Source organism: Rhinopithecus bieti, unplaced genomic scaffold (assembly GCF_001698545.2).
Source record: "Rhinopithecus bieti isolate Rb0 unplaced genomic scaffold, ASM169854v2 scaffold_19459, whole genome shotgun sequence".
In the NCBI taxonomy this organism is placed as follows: domain Eukaryota; kingdom Metazoa; phylum Chordata; class Mammalia; order Primates; family Cercopithecidae; genus Rhinopithecus; species Rhinopithecus bieti.
The window spans coordinates 862,370-879,910 of NW_016809864.1; the positions used below are offsets into that span (position 1 = coordinate 862,370).

At 49.8% G+C, this 17,541-nt stretch overlaps 1 protein-coding gene across 3 annotated transcripts in view; it reads right to left on the reverse strand.

Moving 5' to 3' along the window:
- Positions 1-12,587, reverse strand: part of EMP2 (epithelial membrane protein 2) — a 49,510-nt gene extending 36,923 nt beyond the window's left edge. For 2 of the 3 annotated variants that reach the window (XM_017890704.1, XM_017890703.1), the window contains exon 1: positions 12,427-12,569. The gene's annotated coding sequence lies outside the window, so the exon portion shown is untranslated. Of the gene's footprint in view, positions 1-12,426 lie in introns of all 3 variants that reach the window. The other variant, XM_017890702.1, reaches the window with a different exon arrangement.
- Between the last annotated feature and the right edge of the window lie 4,954 nt (positions 12,588-17,541).

Below are 17,541 nucleotides of genomic sequence, written 5' to 3' on the forward strand. Positions count from 1 at the left end.
TATTCAGGAGCCCTAAGACCTCCTGAGGAAAAGGCAAAGTGGAGAGACTTGCGTTTCCCCAAAGAGGACTGCCAGGGCCCTAACACCCTCATACAGCAAAACAAAGCTCTTCTTGATTTATATCCTACTAGGGTTGTACATGGACTCACGCTGTGTGCAGCATGAGATACCACAAAAGCAAGGGGAAACGGAAGAATTGAGGCGTTCAAGCTAGTCTCCACCAGAATACTGTCTGCTTGGGTTCATTGCAACCCCCCTTTTACAGATGAGAAAACGGAGGGGTAGCAAGGTTAGGTACCTTGTCAAAGGTCATACCCCCGGTAAGTGGCAGAGCTGGGAGTGGAACAGTCATACCCTTCCCCACCATCTTGCCTCAGGAAGGCCAGAGCTATGGAATAAAGGAAGATAGACACAGAAAATACAGCAAAGGCTTAGACGTGATCAATTTACAGCAATACCAGGGCTGCAGAGAAATCAGGCCGCAGGAAGTAGAAGGGTATAGCATTGGGGCTTTACTTTAAACCAATTAAATCCGAACCTCTGGGGACGGCCCCCACTAATAGGTGCTAAAAGATGCCCAGTGATTCCAATAAACAGCAAAGTTTGCAAACCACTCCCCTTGGCCCTTAAATGAAAACATTCAAAGCACCAGCTGCCTCATGTTCCTGATGAATTGAGGTCAACTATAGCTTATACACACATATATATATATAAAATATATTTACATGTGTATCCACAGGTGCCTCTCAGATTGCTTGGTTCCACAGAGAGAACTAAATCCTTTTTTCATGCCTCCTGGGAAAGAGAACAGACTTATTTTCCCAACACCAAGACCCTGCTGCTAGAGTGGTAAACCCGGTCCCACTGACACACCAGCGAGTGAAGAAAAGTCGTTGGTGCATCTTCCTTTATCTTTTGTTGCCTCCAACTGGCCCTGCCAGGGAGTCACAGGGTAACCTGGGGCAAATGGCACCTGCTCACTGGGCCACAGTTCCTCCCAGACAGACCAAGAGGATGGTCGGATTAAAGCCGCATTCCCTAAGCATCACCACCTTAGGTCCGGTTACCTAGAAGCAAAGGCTGGGGTGCAGATTCCTGTGCTAGGATTTTCTTTTCTTTTCTTTTTTGAGATGGAGTTTCACTCTTATCACCCAAGCTGGAGTACGTTGGCGCAATCTCGGCTCACTGCAACCTCTGTCTCCCGTGTTCAAGCAATTCTCTTGCCTCAGCCTTCTGAGTAGCTGGGATTACATGTGCCCGCCACCACGCCCCGCTAATTTTTTGTATTTTTAGTAGAGATGGGGTTTCACCATGTTGGCCAGGCTGGTCTAGAACTCCTGACCTCAGGTGATCCACCCACCTTGGCCTTCCAAAGTGCTGGGATTACAGGCGTGAGCCACCGCCCCAGCTGTGCTAGGGATTTTCTAAGGGATACTCTTGGGTGAAACCAAAAAGAAAGTCATCTGAAGCCTGCACCTATGACAGCCAGAGGTGATGGGTACATGATTCAGCAAATGGGACCTGGGTGGGGCCCCACTGTGACCATTTCTGTGGGTGCACCACCTGTTCTACTCATTACTCACAGTTTTCCTTAAAACACATTAAGCTTAAATTGATTCATTTTTAAAATATTTATTCTGTTCTGTTCTTTGTTTTTTAAAACAGGGTCTCACTCTCCCAGGCTGGAGTGCAGTGGCATGATCCCAGCTTGCTGCAGCCTTGACCTCCTGCGCTCAGGTGATCCTTTTGCCTCAGCCTCCTACAGATGCATGCCACCACACCTGGATAATTTTTTTTATTTTTTGTAGAGATGGGGGTCTCCCTAGGTTTCCCAGGCTGGTCTTGAACTCCCAGGCTCAAGTGATCCTCCCACCTCAACCTCTCAAAGTGCTGGGTTTACAGGCATGAGCCACCACACCCAGCCCGATTCATTTTTTAAACACGCATTACACTGTAAATGGAAAATCAGCATCACTTGCCAAGAGACATTTAAGTAATACACTGAACACAAGCATAATACAGTCTTTAACATCGCCTGTATGCTACAGCAGTCATTTCCAAATGCCTGCGGGCGTGCAGACCCCACTCAGGGTGTGTTGATGATTAAGCCTCTCTCAGGCTCTGGTCTGGGAAGAATGTGACCCCGTGTCACACTGGTATAAACGGATGCTGATCATGCCACTCGGGCCTGATGTGGCTCCAGACAGAGCCAACTGCAGGAGGGAGAGGGAGCAGCTGCCCTGACCCTAGTGACTTCTCAGGGCTTCCAAACCCGCTGCCCCTGCAGCCTCCAGCTCAATGGTCACCCAAGACTTGGGGTCTCCCTTCTCCCACTCCTCCCCTGGGTCCGCTGAGACGCTGGGGATACATTATGACGGTTACTGGGGTGCCCTGGGGAACTACTGGATAGGAATTGATGGTCCCTGTGCCTGCCAGCCCTTGCTGGGCTTAAACAAATACCATCAGAACTAATGGCAGAGGAGAAAATCTGACTTAACTTAAGGCTAGAAAGCATCCCTGAAAAAATGGTGAGTCTTTTTTTTTTCTTTTTTTAAAGACAGTCTCACTCTGTCACCCAGGCTGGAGTGCAGTGGTACAATCACAGCTCACCATAGCCCTGAATTCCTAGCCTCAAGCGATCCTCCCGCCTTAGCCTCTGGAGTACCTAGGACTACAGGTGCACACCACCACACCTGGCTAATTTTTATTTCATTTTATTTTTGAGACAGAGTCTTGCCCTGTCACCCAGAGCTTGAGTGCAGTGGCGTGATCTCAACTCACTGGAACCTCTGCCTCTTGAGTTCAAGCAATTCTCCTGCCTCAGCCTCCCGAGTAGCTGGGACTATAAGCCATGCACCACCATACCCGGCTTATTTTTGTATTTTTAGTAGAAACAGGGTTTCTTCATTGGCCAGGCTGGTCTCGAACTCCTAACCTCAAGTGATCCGCCCACCTCGGCCTCCCAAAGTGCTGGGATTACAGGCATGAGCTACCGCGGCTGGTTGGCTAATTTTTATTTTATTTTTTGTACAGATGGGGTCTCACTATCTTGCCCAGGTTGGTCTCAAACTCCTGGCCTGAAGCAATCCTCCTGCCTCCGCCTCCCAAAGTGCTGGGATTATAGGCATGAGCCACCATGCCTGGCCTGGTATGAGTCTTAAAGGTCTTAAAGGATAAAGAGAATTAGCTGGACAGAGAGAGGAAGGGAACATGGAAGAAGAATGACAAGGGAAAGAGCAGGTAGAAGCAGTGGTGAGAGAGGATTAAGAGACGCAGGAAATGGCCAGGCCCGGTGGCTCATGCCTGTAATGCCAGCACTTTGGGAGGCTGAGGCAGGCGGATCATGAGGTCAAGAGATAGAGACCAGGCTGGCCAACATGGTGAAACCCTGCCTCTACTAAAAATACCAAAAGTAGCCGGGCATGGTGGCATGCGCCTGTAGTTCCAGCTACTTGGGAGGCTGAGGCAGGAGAATCGCTTGAACCAGGGAGTCGGAGGCTGCAGTGAGCTGAGATCGCACCACTGCACTCCAGCCTGGCGATAGAGCAAGACTCCGTCTCAAATTAAAAAAAAAAAAAGAGTTGCAGGAACTAAGAAAAAAGAGTGGGCTAGAGTAGAAAGCAACAGGGGAGAGTGATGAGTCCAGAGAAGGGGTTAGTTAGACCAGTACGTCTCACCACCAACCGCACTGGGGCACCTGAAACCCCCTGTGCCCTGGCCCCTGCCTCCAGAGATTCTGATATCATCATTCTCAGGCGGGGACTGGAAATCAGCATTCTATCCAGATTGCCCAGGAGAGTCTGAGGGGCAGCCAGCCAAGGACCTCAAAGTTAGATCATGTAAGGCCTGGTTTTTGCTTAGGAACAGCTGAAACTACTGAAGAATTTTAAGTGGGGCAGGGGAAGTGACTTGGTCAGCTTTGCGTCTCTATCAGATCCTTCTGGATGCATACGGAAAATGGACCTCAAGACCAGAGTGGCTGCGGGGACGGAGGTCATGGAGCTTGTGCTATTGTCAAGGCAAAAGATGGCAGCGGTCTGGGCCAAAATAGAATCCACTGAGATGAAGAGAGGGGATGGATTCCAGAAGGACTGAAGGTTTGCATGAAGAGACAGAGGACCGCTCCAGGCTTCCACTGTAAGCCAGGGAAGGGTGGTGGTGGTGTATACTGAGAGGTCACCACTGGTGGCTCAAAGACCAGCCTGCTCTACTGCTCTCAGCCTCTCCTGCGCTCTAGGCCCTGGGCTTTAGGGCTCATGACCATTCATCTGAATTTCAACACACTTTCCGCAGTAATAAGAGAGAGGATTCAAGGCTAGCTTGCCACATTTTACTCAAAAGATCGTATCATCTCATGATCTGAATATATTCAGAGAAGTAAATGAGGGAGCAGGAAAGAAAGGGGTTTTTCAGTTTTCTTCTGTACCCTAGACAGACAAGGGCAAAGACCCTTAAAAGATTTGGGTTTCAGCTGGGCACAGTGGTTCACGCTTGTAATCCCAGCACTTTGGGAGGCTGAGGACAGAGGATCACTTAAGCCCAGGTGTTTGAGGCTGCTGTGAGCTATGACGGCACCACTGTACTCTAGCCTGGGTGACCCAGCGAGATCCTGTCTCAAAAAAAAAAAAAAAGATTTGGGTTTCTCTTGACCCTCCCATAGACGATCTTCCATCCACTGCTAGATAAATTCCATTACAGGGGCCGAGTCTATTTTTGTTCACTGCCCGGCTCATAGTACGTGGCCAATAAATGTTAGAATGAACACATGAGGAATAAATCAGCACAGATGACCTGTCACAGAACTCCCAAGTTCAGGAATTAAGGATTCTCTCTGGAAAAAAATGTCACAGCCTGGGAGTCAGTTTGCAAACTGCATCCCCTTGACCCTCCACATGTCTGTACACAGCCCCCTGCAGCACCCCACAATCCAATTCTTTGTTCCCACTGGCATCTGCCTACTGTCTTCAGAATGCACCTGTCACCCTTCAGCAGACACCATTTTATTCATGCAACAGTTACGAAGCACACATTCTGGGACAGATGAGGACCTCAAGGCTGCAACACTGTGATGAGTTAGAGCAGCTCCCATCCCCACTCCAAAGACAAATGTCCACTATAAGACAACTGGGACCCCAAAGCTTCTCCTCCATCAGTTCTAGGAGAGAAACAGAACCCTTCGCTTCACAGTGGAAGGGAGTGGTCAGCATGGGTTTGTTAGTTTTTTTTTTGTTTCTGTTTTTTCAAAGAGATGGGGTCTTGCTCTGTCACCCAGGCTAGAGGGCAGTGGTGCAATCTCAGCTCATTGCAGCCTCAAACTCCTGGGCTCAAGCGATCCTCCCACCTCAGCCTTCAGAGCAGCTGGGACTACTGGTGCGTGTCACCATGCCTGGCTCATTTTTCTATTTTTTTTTTTTTGTAGAAACAGGGTCTCATTATGTTGCCCAGGCTGGTCTCAAACTCCTGTGCTCAAGCAATCCTCCTGCCTAAGCCTCCCAAAGTTCTAAAACTACAGGCCTGAGCCACCACACCTGGCCACGGTTAACCCCCGTGAACAGCAACCAGACTGGAAACACATTATGTTCATTGGCATCTGCAATGTGATGTTCCAAGGGGGATGCTTCATGGGGACTGGACAACACCTGCTCAGATTGGTTACCATTTCCTTGTCTCTGGATTTCCAAAACAGTTCCTAACTGGTCTATCCACAGAGTCTCTGACCCCCACCACAGTCAAACGCATCATCTCTCCCCATCCTCACACCTGCACAACCTCCATTGCTTACCAAGCTCAGGGAAAATGAGTGCATTATATATTGTAATTCATGAAGATCCTCTCTTGGTTACAGATAAGACTTGAGATAAGATTGTATCCTTTCAATCCAGTTCCTTCCCTCCCCTCCCATCAGAGACAACCAGACAGACCTACTCCGAAGTCTCCCTCCAGACATTGTTCCTCATATAAACATGTGAGGCCACAGAAAATACAACAAGAATTTCTGTTTATGTTTATATGAATAATACATTTTCCCACATATACTTCTTCTGGTTGTTCTTTTTTTAAACTCAGTAATGCCATAAAGCACTTTCCATATGGGTACAATGGATAAACCTTGCTTTCCGTTTTTTTGTTTTTGTTTTTTTTGAGACAGAGTCTTGCTCTGTCACCCAGGCTGGAGTGCAGTGGCACGATCTCGGCTCACTACCACCCCCATCTCCCAGGTTCAAGTGATTCTTGTGCCTCAGCCTCCCAAGTAGCTGGGATTACAGGCGCACACCACCACGCCCAACTAATTTTTGTATTTTTGGTAGAGATGGGGTTTCACTAGATTGACCAGGCTGATCTTGAACTCCTGAACTCAAATGATCTGCCTGCCTTGGTCTCCCAAAGTGCTGGGATTAGAGGCTTGAGCTACCGCGCCCGGCCCCTTGTTCTTTTTAACTGCTGTAAAACATTCTGCAAAATGGCTGATGGATATGTAAGTTGCTTCCACTTTTCCTTTTCTCTGTTTCTTATCTATCATTGGATATTCTATTCCAATAATGCTCCATAAGCATCCTCACACCTGCCTCCTTAGCCACATTCTTGGGGATGTGGAAGGGAAGCTGGCTGCACACTGGCCCTGCTCATCCCTCCCTGCTCCATCTCCCTCCCTTCATGTACCCAGCACTGAAGACAAACCAGGCACCCACTTCTCCTCCAGCAGGGTCCCTGCTCACAATCTCTGCCTTTTCTTTTTAAAAATTATACCTTTTTTTAAAAATATATACTTTTTTTTTTTCTGTCACCCAGGCTGGAGTGCAGTGGCGCAATCTCGGCTCACTGCAAGCTCTGTCTCCCGGGTTCACACCATTCTCCTGCCTCAGCCTCCTGCGTAGCTGGGACTACAGGTGTGTGCCACCATGCCTGGCTAATTTTTCTGTATTTTTGGTAGAGACAGGGTTTCACCGTGTTAGCCAGGATGGTCTCGATCTCCTGACCTCACAATCTGCCCACCTTGGCCTCCCAAACTGCTGGGATTGCAGGTGTGAGCCACTGCGCCCAGCCCATATATATATTTATTTTTTTAATTTAAGAGATGGGTTTCACTCTGTCTCCCAGGCTGGAGTATGTGGAACAATCATAGCTCACCACATCCTCAAAGTGTCAGCAGCCTTAAAGTGGCAGCCTCAAAGCCCCAGGTTCAAGCAATCCTCCTGCCCTAGCCTCCCGAGTAGCTGGGAATATAGGTGTGTGCCACCAGATCCAGCTAACCTCTGCCTACTCTCTCACTGTTCCTTATTGCCTGACCTTTCTGGAACCATCACTGCTTGGGGAATTTGAAATATCCTCCCAAGCCCATCTCCAACACCACAAGATTAAGGAAACCTTTGCACACCACATATGGTGGGCTTCTCTGAAACCACATCTTATGGCCCTGCTCCTGGAGCTTGCATTCTTGGACTTGTCACCCCCAACGCTAGATGATAACCTCCTCTGAAGACAGGGAAATTTCCCATTGTATTGCCAAAGCCTGCAGCAGCTCATTGCACAGAGTTGCTTAATCATAACCCATCAAGATTAAAGTGAGGAATCCAGCCTCTCCCTCAGCCTTCCTTTGCTTCAAGCAAACCACAAACAACTCAAGCCACTTCCATGTGCATCAATATATCATCTCCTCTGATCCTCAGACAACTGGCGAAGGTCATCAGAGTGGAATCATGACCCTCATTAAAAATGAAGGGACTCCCTTGGAAGTTAAGTGGCAGGTCTCGGTCTGAAGCTGAACATAGGGACCTCTTTGCAAAAGAGGGGCTTGGTCTGGGAGCTCTCAGATAATCTTTCAGGACGAGTCGTGTTTCAAAAAAGTGTGACAAGTCCATCCCAGCCCCTCTTATAAAACCATCTCCCAAAAAGCAGGCCCTCTAGTACTCAGATTTTTGCCAAATGCAAGGACCACTGTGCTTCTTAACTAAATTCTTTGAGTATCTTAAACTGTTTTAAAGTTTACAGCATCAACTTTTGTTTCAACCTAAGCAGAACTATCTGTGAAACCATGGGTTTGTGTGCTACTTACATTTTTTCCCCCAATACCAATCAAGAAGAAGACATAATTATTCTTTTCTGTGTTTATGCCATGGGACTTTGAGAATTATCTTGTGTGACACCAGCGGTAACACGTTTTGGAAAACATTCATAAGATCAACAAAAAAACTTTGGGTCTTATTTATTCACTGCAATTTTTTTAAATTCATTGCATTTTGAGGAAAGACAGTTCAGAGAAGTTTGTGATCAGGTCGTCAGAAAGAGAAATCTTCAAAGCACACGACTTTGCGATTGGGAAAACCTTGCTTGATCTTAGACTATGAGCGGTCTGCACTGAGGGGCTTGGCTTGTGTGTCTTTATATCCCGCATGGTGATGGCTATTTTGCATCCTAGATTTCTCAGGACAATCCTGGTGTCAAATATCACCGTGGTGACCCCTCCCTCAGCTCTGGACCCAGAGTTCCAGGAAGCTTCTAGAAGCTGATGTCATCTAGCCTGTCCCTAAAGAGCAGAAACTGGAGAAGTCTCTTCTTCATCCTCAGTCCCTTTTACATCAACAGAAGCCCAGCTTGCTAAGGAAGATGAGGGCCCCAGGAATTCAATTATTCACTTTAACAACTACTCATTAAGCACCGGAGATACTGCATGAACAAAACCAACAGTGTCTCTGCACGGGAAGGAGGGAGGGACTTATTCGGCCAGTTCTCCTCCAGTCTCCTTCCTCCCTGTATCCTGCCGCAAGATGGGCCAGCATTCCCAGGGTTCAACAGCTTTGCCCGGGAGCAACCCAGTGCTCAATGGGAAGTGACCTACTGCCTGAGCAGGGCTCTTGCTCACCATTGTCCCATCAGCATGGGAGCACCGAAATCCAGCATCCTGGACAGACGACACGTGCTATAAGGGTCCCAGGCCCTGGGGATCTGGGCCTGGAATCCCACCGAACTCCCCTCAGCTGTGAGCTAGATCTAGCCCTGGGTTGGCTACCAAATTGCTGTGTGACCTGGGCAAGTCACTCCACCTCTCTGAGTGTCCCTAGCTGTCAGTGTGATCCTGGGACATTCTAAGGTCCTTATGCCCTGAAATTCTCCAGTCTTAGCCCAGGGCTGTCCCGAATGCAGTGAGCGCTCACCCTTTCAGGCACCTGGAGGAGCATGAGTACCTCTGGAGCAAAGCAGGACGGGTGCCCTCCTCACCACCACCAGCCTCCGCCCAGGTGTCAGATTACCAGCCCGGCACTCTCGCTGGGTGGCAGCTCTGCCTCTGATATTTTTAGACTCCCCCCTGGCCTGTCCCTAACAAGAGCCAGATGCATCTGATTCTTGCCACAGTGCTGCCGAAATTGCACTCTTTGGCTAACTTCTGCAGGGAACCAGACTTCACCACTCCTGGGGTGAGAAGGGGAGACTCCTCTTCCTGCCACCACCACACCAATCCCTATTCCTTCCCTGCACATGCTGAGGCCATTGTCCAAGAGTCAGGCCTCCAGTACTTTCTATGATGCCAACTGCCCCTCTTCCTTCATTCCAGCTGCAGCTGCCAATCACGTGCCCTCCTGAGACATCCCGACACACACACACACCCCTCCTGCACAGGCATCCCAAGGCTGGGAGAGCTCTGCCTCCTCAATCCCAGTGCCTGGGGCCCCACCCCACCTTTGGGTAAGTCATGTCACCTCCTCCCATCTGGAACTCCCATGGCTGGAGAGACCCGCCCCATCCCCACCTTAGCCCCTGTAGCCCGTGTCAGAGTCCCCACTTGGCTACAGAGCTGGGAAGCAGCCACATGTTGACACACACACACACACACACACACACACACAATTATCTGACTCCCCCGCTCCCCACAAAAGGAGAGTAGCTGGACTCATGCTTCCCAAACAAACCTCACCAAGCAGCCAGCAGTCCAGCGCCAGCCCATCTAGCCTGGAAAGACATTTATATATTTTCATCTCGACAGACTTCCCCTCCTGGTCCCGCGTGGCGCAGTTTACTATGACAAAGAAGTGGCCTTTGCTGTGCCCTCCAGACCTGGAAGGCTGTATAGCAGAGGCGAGGGCAGGAGAGCGTTACTCTATGCCTAGGGTGAAAAATGGGCTGGTTGATCCACCCTGTGAATTACCTGTTGCTGGAAAATGGGGAGTCTGTGCACATATGCATGTGGTTTTAGCTCCTGCTATGAAGATATTATGTGAAAGGCAGAGGAAAGAAACTGAGGTGAAACATTCACTTCCGTTCCAGGAAGAAAGGATTTAAGTGCCATTACTGGGGTGGGGGTGGAGAAGCAGGGACGGGTTGCTAAATGCATGTGTTCCGTAGCCACAATAAAATGCCACCAAGCCCTTTTAGCCCCTCATTAGCTAGACCCTAATCTGGGGTGGTGCCAGGCAGAGCGGGTGCACCCCCTCCTCCCGCCTGCGGTGGGGCAGTGTCAGCCCCAAGCCTCACCCTCCTCACAGGGACGTTTCCGCCTGGCCCTGCCCTCACCCACTCAGCTGGTCAACTCCGTGTTTCCAACACAAACACATTCTCTGGATTTCAGGCGCACCTCAATCTCTCCACTTGAGCGGCAGAGGAGGCTCCAAACTGTGGCCAGCCCTCTGCCTCCTACTCGACTCCCTGCTTCCCCACGGGATGGAGGTGGTGAGATCCAAAAATCCTCAGTGGGAAAACAGGTTCTGCACCTTCCTGCCACCTCCATGCCTCTCCCTAGGCTGTGGTCTTGGCATCTGCCAAGGCCCCCGTGGGCATCCACGCCCTGTTTTCCCCAGAAGGGTCTCCCCTCATTCCCTGCAAACCAGCAGGACATCTCCAGGTGGAAAGAAGGGAAGGGCTTGGGAGGCAGATGGAGGTTCAAGGTCTAGTTCTTTGCATTTATCAGGTCAGTGGCCTTGAGCAAACCGACTTAGATCTCTAGCCTGTTTCCCCACTTGCAACAGGAGAGTGTACTGGAAACAGCTCAGGGGTGAGGCTCCCAGGGAGAAATGGAGATGAAGCGCGAGCACTAGCCAACTGCAAACCTCCAGCAGCTCAGGTCGCCATCCTTCTCCTTGTGTGACTCCTGGGAAACCAGGACCCCCTCCCTTCCTCGTCCTCTTTAAGCTTTCTTAACTGGAGGCCAAATTCCAGGAAGAGGTGCCCAGCAATAGTATGTTGGTTCTTAGATTTCTCTCTGATTCAGACTGGAGTGCAGAGGTGGCTAGAGGTGGCTTTAAAAAAAATTTTTATGATAAAATATACATAACATCATAATCATCATTTTAACCGATGGTAAGTATACAATTCAGTGGCATTAAATACCTTCACAATACTGTGTAACCATTGCCGCTATGTATACCCAAAACTTTTTCATCCTTCCCAACAAAAACTCTGTCCCATTAAACAGTAACTCCCAGTTCTCAGGTACCCCCAGCCCCTGGCAACTACCGTTCTACTTTCTGTCTATAAAATTTGCCTATTCTAGGTGTCTCATAAATCACGCTGTATTTGAACTGGAAGCTTCTTAAGTCCCTCTCCAAGCCCCTTACTTACACACAGCTGAATTTTAAGATCAAGGCGCACACACACACACACACACACCCTCAAAGCTTGGGAGGGGCAGTGCTCACTTCCTCAAACCTGAAGCTGGCAGGGGTTGGACTCCGTGGCCTGGAGGGAGAGCTTTGCCCTGTGGTGTCTTCGGAGTCCCCATGTCCAGCTCCACATCTTCACCTAAAAGACCTCCCTGGAGCGTGCTCAGGTCTCCGGATTTGCTGAGCTCGTAGAATCCACACCCTGAGCTGCAGCCTCCCCTCCTTCTGGAACCCATGGGTGTGGTCTCGCCTCTTTAAAGACCCCCAAGCCCTACTAGAGTTGGCAGGGAGAGAGGTGTCATCCCAGCAGCGCCTCCGGGCTCCTCCACCGCTCCTGACCCCCAAGAAGTCGCTCCTCGCCGCTCGGGGGCGCGACGCAGCAGCGGTGGGAGCCGAGAGGGGTGCGCAGCCCAGGAGGACCCGCTGGCCCGGCCTGGCTCACCAGTCCTGCCCGAGCGGCGAGGCTGGGGACGCTGCCCGGGGGTCCCTCAAGCGACCTGGGGATCTCCCTGGACTCCAAGGGCCCGGGGTGTGAGTCCGGCGGGTCGAGAGGAGGCGCCCTGACTCCTCCCCAAACTTTTCCCGCCCGCTTCGGCTCAAAAGGCGTGGGAAGCTGTCCCGGGGTGGCGAAGTGGAATTCGGGGGCCCGAGCGAGCGTGGCGCAGACTGGAGGTCGGCGGCATGGGTGGCACCTCGGCCCTCCCGTTACTGTCACCAATTCCGGGAGTTGCTCCCGGTCCAGTAAGTGAAGGGGTCGCGTCCCTGCTGCCCGGGCGTACGCGATCCCGGGGCCCCCCCGATGTCGCCCCACGCCCTGGGCGCGCCCGCAACTCACCCGGCGCTGGCGACGGCGCTGGCTGCTAGACCGACGGATCGGCAGGGGTGCGAGGTGAGGCCGCCGTGCTGTTTTGACGCTCTGGGCCGGGACTGCGCGCCCTCCCTCCACCCTCTTGGCTGCCGGGCCCCTCCTTCCCAGTCCAGCCTCCCGGGCCGTGACGTCAGGAGCCGGGAGAGCCGAGTGGGAGGGGCCGCCGGCGAAGGGAGAGGGCCCTGGAGGGAAAGGCCGAGCCCTGGAGCGCCCTGGCGCCCCCCAGTCCCCGCCCGCCTCCCTGCGGCTCCGTGGCCAAGTTTGGGGCGGAGCCGGTGGCACGGGCCCGGGGGAAGAGGGAGAAAGGGAGGCTCCCAAGAGCAAGGGGCTTCCCTTCTCTGCAGGTTTCCACATCCCTCTCGTTCTCTTTCCTCTCCTCTTCTCCCCTTTTCTTCCTCTTCCCTAAGGAGTTTTGGAATCCGGGCTCCCTGCTCTAGAACCCCTTCTCTGACCTTTTATGAACTTCCTGAGCTCGTCCATAATCTCCCCTGCCTCAGTTTCCTCTTCTGGAAATGGGAGTGATTGTAGGTCTTAAGGTGATAATATGTCCACAGTGCTTGGCTCATGGTACCTGTTCCGTAGACGTCAGCCATTGTTATTTTTATCATCTCACCTGGAGTTCCGGCCTTGGTGTGACATGCCCAGCAACCAGTCTTTAGACTCTTCCAGGACCCCCCCCCACCCCGTTCACTACCCCCACCAATACACACACACACATACATACTCACATTCACACAAACCACTCCCCACAGCCTTTCAACCCACAGTCCTGGAAGTCAGTGTCCCTGGAAATGACATCAAAGGAACTGCCTTTCTTTCCAGCCTCAGTTTCCCCATCTGGAAACTGGGAGGGCTGATCTGCTCTAGGGTCTCTTGGGAGGACGGGGGAGGAGACCAGAGGCGCCTGAGCCCCATCCTGTGTGTGGAAGGAGGGAGTGGGAGTCAGTGTAGTTTTACAAATTGAAGAAATTCCAAAACAGGGTCACAACATATAACAGTATATTTTAAAACTTTTAATGTAACAAGTTCATGTTACTTGCACATACCCCAGAATACAAAGCAATTGACTTGTGCCACTGACAAGAGAAGGAGAACCCCTTTTAAGAAATGTTAATTTATTGTGCAATTGTGTGCTCTGGTTGGACTCCATGTTTATATTTTCTGTTGAGCATCTTTTTTTTAATGCTGCTGCGGAGCTCTGTCACGAGAGGGCCTTGCTGGGTCTAAATCAGAGATCCTTGGGGGATTTGAGACCCCCCTCTAAAGGGCCATCCCCTCCCCCAAGCCTTGAGCTTCCCAAGTTGGCCTAGGGTCTGACCTGCCACATCTCCTTTAATTCTATTGTTAACCAAGACTCTCATCCCCCAAGATAATTGTGTGTGTGTGTGTGTTTGGAGCTGGAGAGGGGACAGGAAGGCAGTAATAGGAACTGAGTCCTCTTCCTCCATAAAAGGGGAGGAGAGTGAGGTCTGGTTGCTATAGAGGAGGGCCAGGCAGGGCCCACCTACCTGCCTGTGGCCATGTGGAGGAGAGAGAAAACCCCAAAGTGCTCCCAGGTAGGGGATGGAGCAGGCAGGTTTCTGCATTTGCTGAGGGCTTACTGTGTGCCCGTTACTTTACAAACATAACCTTCAATAGAACATGGCAGCCCTGCAAAACAAGTTGCCCTCATTTTATCCGTGAAGAAACTAAGGCTCAGAGAAGCTACACCAGTAACTTACCCAAAGGTTCTATGCAATTGATAAAGTTTGGGTTTGAACCCAGACTCACTGCAGCAAACCCCATTCTCTTTCCACCCTATCGCTATTTACCAAATGCTAGCCACACTCAAGCTCTAATTTTTGCCATATCCACCTTCCACCTGAACTAGTATTCACTTGCTTTCTTTACATTAACTCCGTTTATTTTGTTTATTTGAAAAGAAAGCCCTATATTGCCATGGTAAACAGGAAATCAGGGCCATCTGCCAAAAATAGAAGACAAACTTATGAATATCAACACTATTGAAATAAAACAGTGTTAGTAAATTGTAGCAGATACTGTTGCCTGAAAGAGTCCGTGAGTCTGAGGTTTAGGGTCTATTAAAAGGGAGCCAGGTGTGGTGGTGCTTGCTGGTAATCCCAGCTGCTTGGGAGGCTGAGGTTGGAGGATTGCTCGAGCCTAAGAGTTCCGAGGCAGCCTAGGCAACATAGCAAGACCCTGTCTCTTAAAAAAAAGAGTGGGGGTGATCAGCAAGATGTTAAAAGCATGCTAACACAGAGAAGTCTTTTTCCTGTTATCAGAACTATTGCAAGATCATTGGAAAAGAGTGTCATGTTCTCACTCTGATTCAGAGCCAGGAGATGCCTCCTCCCTGTACTATCTCCCAAGCCACCAGCTGATAGGGTGTGTCCCAACAGGAAAGAACCTGTCCAGACCCCCAAGATCCCTCTCCAAGACCCAGAGAAAAAAACGGGCCAATTGTTCCTCTCCCTTGTTTCTAAACCCTCTCCAGAGCCCAACCTGTCTGTCCCATTCACCTGCTACTTGCTATTCTTTGTTTTCTGTCTTTAAATATACTCCTGTTCCTCTAGGAAGATGGGAGACAGAAACCTGCCCCATACCTGCTTGTATTCCTGCTTCTGGTGTTTCGATAATGAACTTGGTGTGGGGGAAAGTAAAAGTGTGTTTGATTGAGTTCTGGTCCCAGTCCTTCAGCCCCTTGTAGTAGTATACATCCCGAATCTAGCCATAGCCTCATGATGAGAGGAGTATATTCCTCAACTTGATCTTGAGCTTGGCCATGTGACTTGCTTTGCCCAATGAGATATTAGCAAAGATGACACACACAAAGAATGGAAGGGTGCCTGGGTGGTAGGATTTGCCCTCTCTCTCTTTTGCCATTTCCATGAGCATAGTATACCTCTGGTAGCTTAGCGGTCCCAGAAAATGAAAGGCATGTGGAGTAGAGCTACCCTAAAGGACCTACAGAACTTCCGTCAGAGACACAGAGCTACTCCAGTCAAGCCACACACAGGTAAATGAGAAATGCATGCTAATTGTTGCATGCCACTGCGGCTCATGGTTGTTTGTTTCACAGCAGTATCTGGTCTATAAGGAGAGAGAGAAAGAACTGTAAGGAAGGTATTTGAAGGTATGGAAAGTCACCGAGGATGGGGGCTCGGTTCAGGGTGGGATAGAAGATAATTGATTATGCAGTGATCTCCCTTGTGTCTTTTCTGGCTTGAACATTTTAGGGTTCTGCAGTCTCTTGTAACTGGATCCTGTTCACTCTTTCTTGTTCTTACAAGGAATGACTAGGGGTGCCCAGGCCTGGGTGCAAATCGGATCCCCAACCTTAAGAAAGCCGGACAGAACTCAATGTTGTAGCAGCACAGGTCATGGAGAAGACAATGTGGACTCTTGTTAAGAAGGATGAAGATTTTTTTCAAATAGCCACAAACTCCTGATGGGAATAGATTGAATATGAATGTGATTCAACCATCATAACCCACTTTTGGTTGGTGGGTTAGCTGAATCTTAACAGATGCCAGGGGTTTTGCTAACTTCCATTCAGTGGCTGTTTCAGCTGAAAACAAACTGGTGCATAGGCTGCTAAGACGACTCCCATGCCCCTGCCTCCTGGTATTCATGCCTTTGTATAATTCTCTCCCCTTGAGAGTAGGCTGCACCTAATGACTTGCTTCTTTTTTTTTTTTTTTTTTTTTCTTTTGAGATAGAATCTTGCTCTCTCGTCCAGGCTAGAGTACAGTGGCACAGTCTCAGCTCACTGAAATCTCAGCCTCCTGGGTTCAAGCAATTCTCCTACCTCAGCCTCCCGAGTAGCTGGGATTACAGGTGCCTGCCACCATGCCTGGCTAATTTTGTATTTTAGTAGAGATGGGGTTTCACCATGTTGGCCGGGCTCGTCTCAAACTCCTGACCTCAGGTGATCCACCCACCTCAGCCTCCCAAAGTGCTGGGATTACAGGCGTGAGCCACCATGTCCGGCTAAAAAGGCACTTCTAAGTGTGGCTCAGCTGGCTACCATCTTGGTGTGAGACAGATGGTTAGGTAGCCCCCAAGTCCCTACTGTATGAAGAGTCAGGAAATCGGAATTCCTCGAGTGGGATCTGAGAAACATGCTTTATTGAGGCCATTTCCTCCCTGTCGCCCACCTCTGCAGACTGGGTTGGGGGAAGGATGGAGATAATGATTTCAAGCCCTAGTATCGTCCAACTTAAAGCTCAGAGCTCTGGGTCTCATAGCTTCTCCCCATGAGTCAGAGGGTAGAGCCATACGTTTTGAGTCTGACCTTTCCTGCTTCCTTTTGTCTCTGATTTCTGTCACAGAAATACCTACAAACTGCTGTCATAAAACATCCTGCAAATGCAATAAGAATGAACAGTACAAATAGTATCCATTTGACTTACGACAAAGAGGGTTTGACTAAGCACCAAAGGCAACAACCACAGAATTTCCAAACTTCTGGAGAAACAGCCCCAAACCATGCTGTCTTAGGCTGTTTCATGTCTCCTAAAGCCATCACATGAAATGAATGTAAATGTCTGTGAGTAGAACAAAGGTAAGTGGCTGTGCCCGGGCTTTTCCCATTATAGAAACATCTGGCTGCTTGACTCTGGTTCTGTTTTCATCAGGAGGTTTGGCACCACAGGGATGGAGCCTCAGAGCCCTCCCAGATTTGAATTTCCCTGAAATATGGTCAGAAAGCATAACAGGAAGCAGGGGGTGGGGGTTGTGCTCCACCACCAGAATCATTACTACCCGAACATCTGGAACCCAGCATGGTTCATGGGATGTTCTTGGCAAGTCGTAGAAGAAAGTCCCCAGGTGTCCCCAGAGTGGCAAGGAGGATGGAGGCCAGCTCTCTAGGCCTGTCTTCTGAAAAGAACAGTTTGGCACTGAAAAGTTCTGCAAAGAAGAAGAAAAAAAGATGTTTCTGTTGTTAATAATGTCCCAGGAGTGGGCTGTCATTTTTCCAGGATCCTAAGTATAGTCATAAAAGCAATCCTTCAGTCTATGAGAGCATCCTTGTTCTTTTCTTTTCTTCTTTTCTTTCTTTTCTTTTTTTTTTTTTTTTTT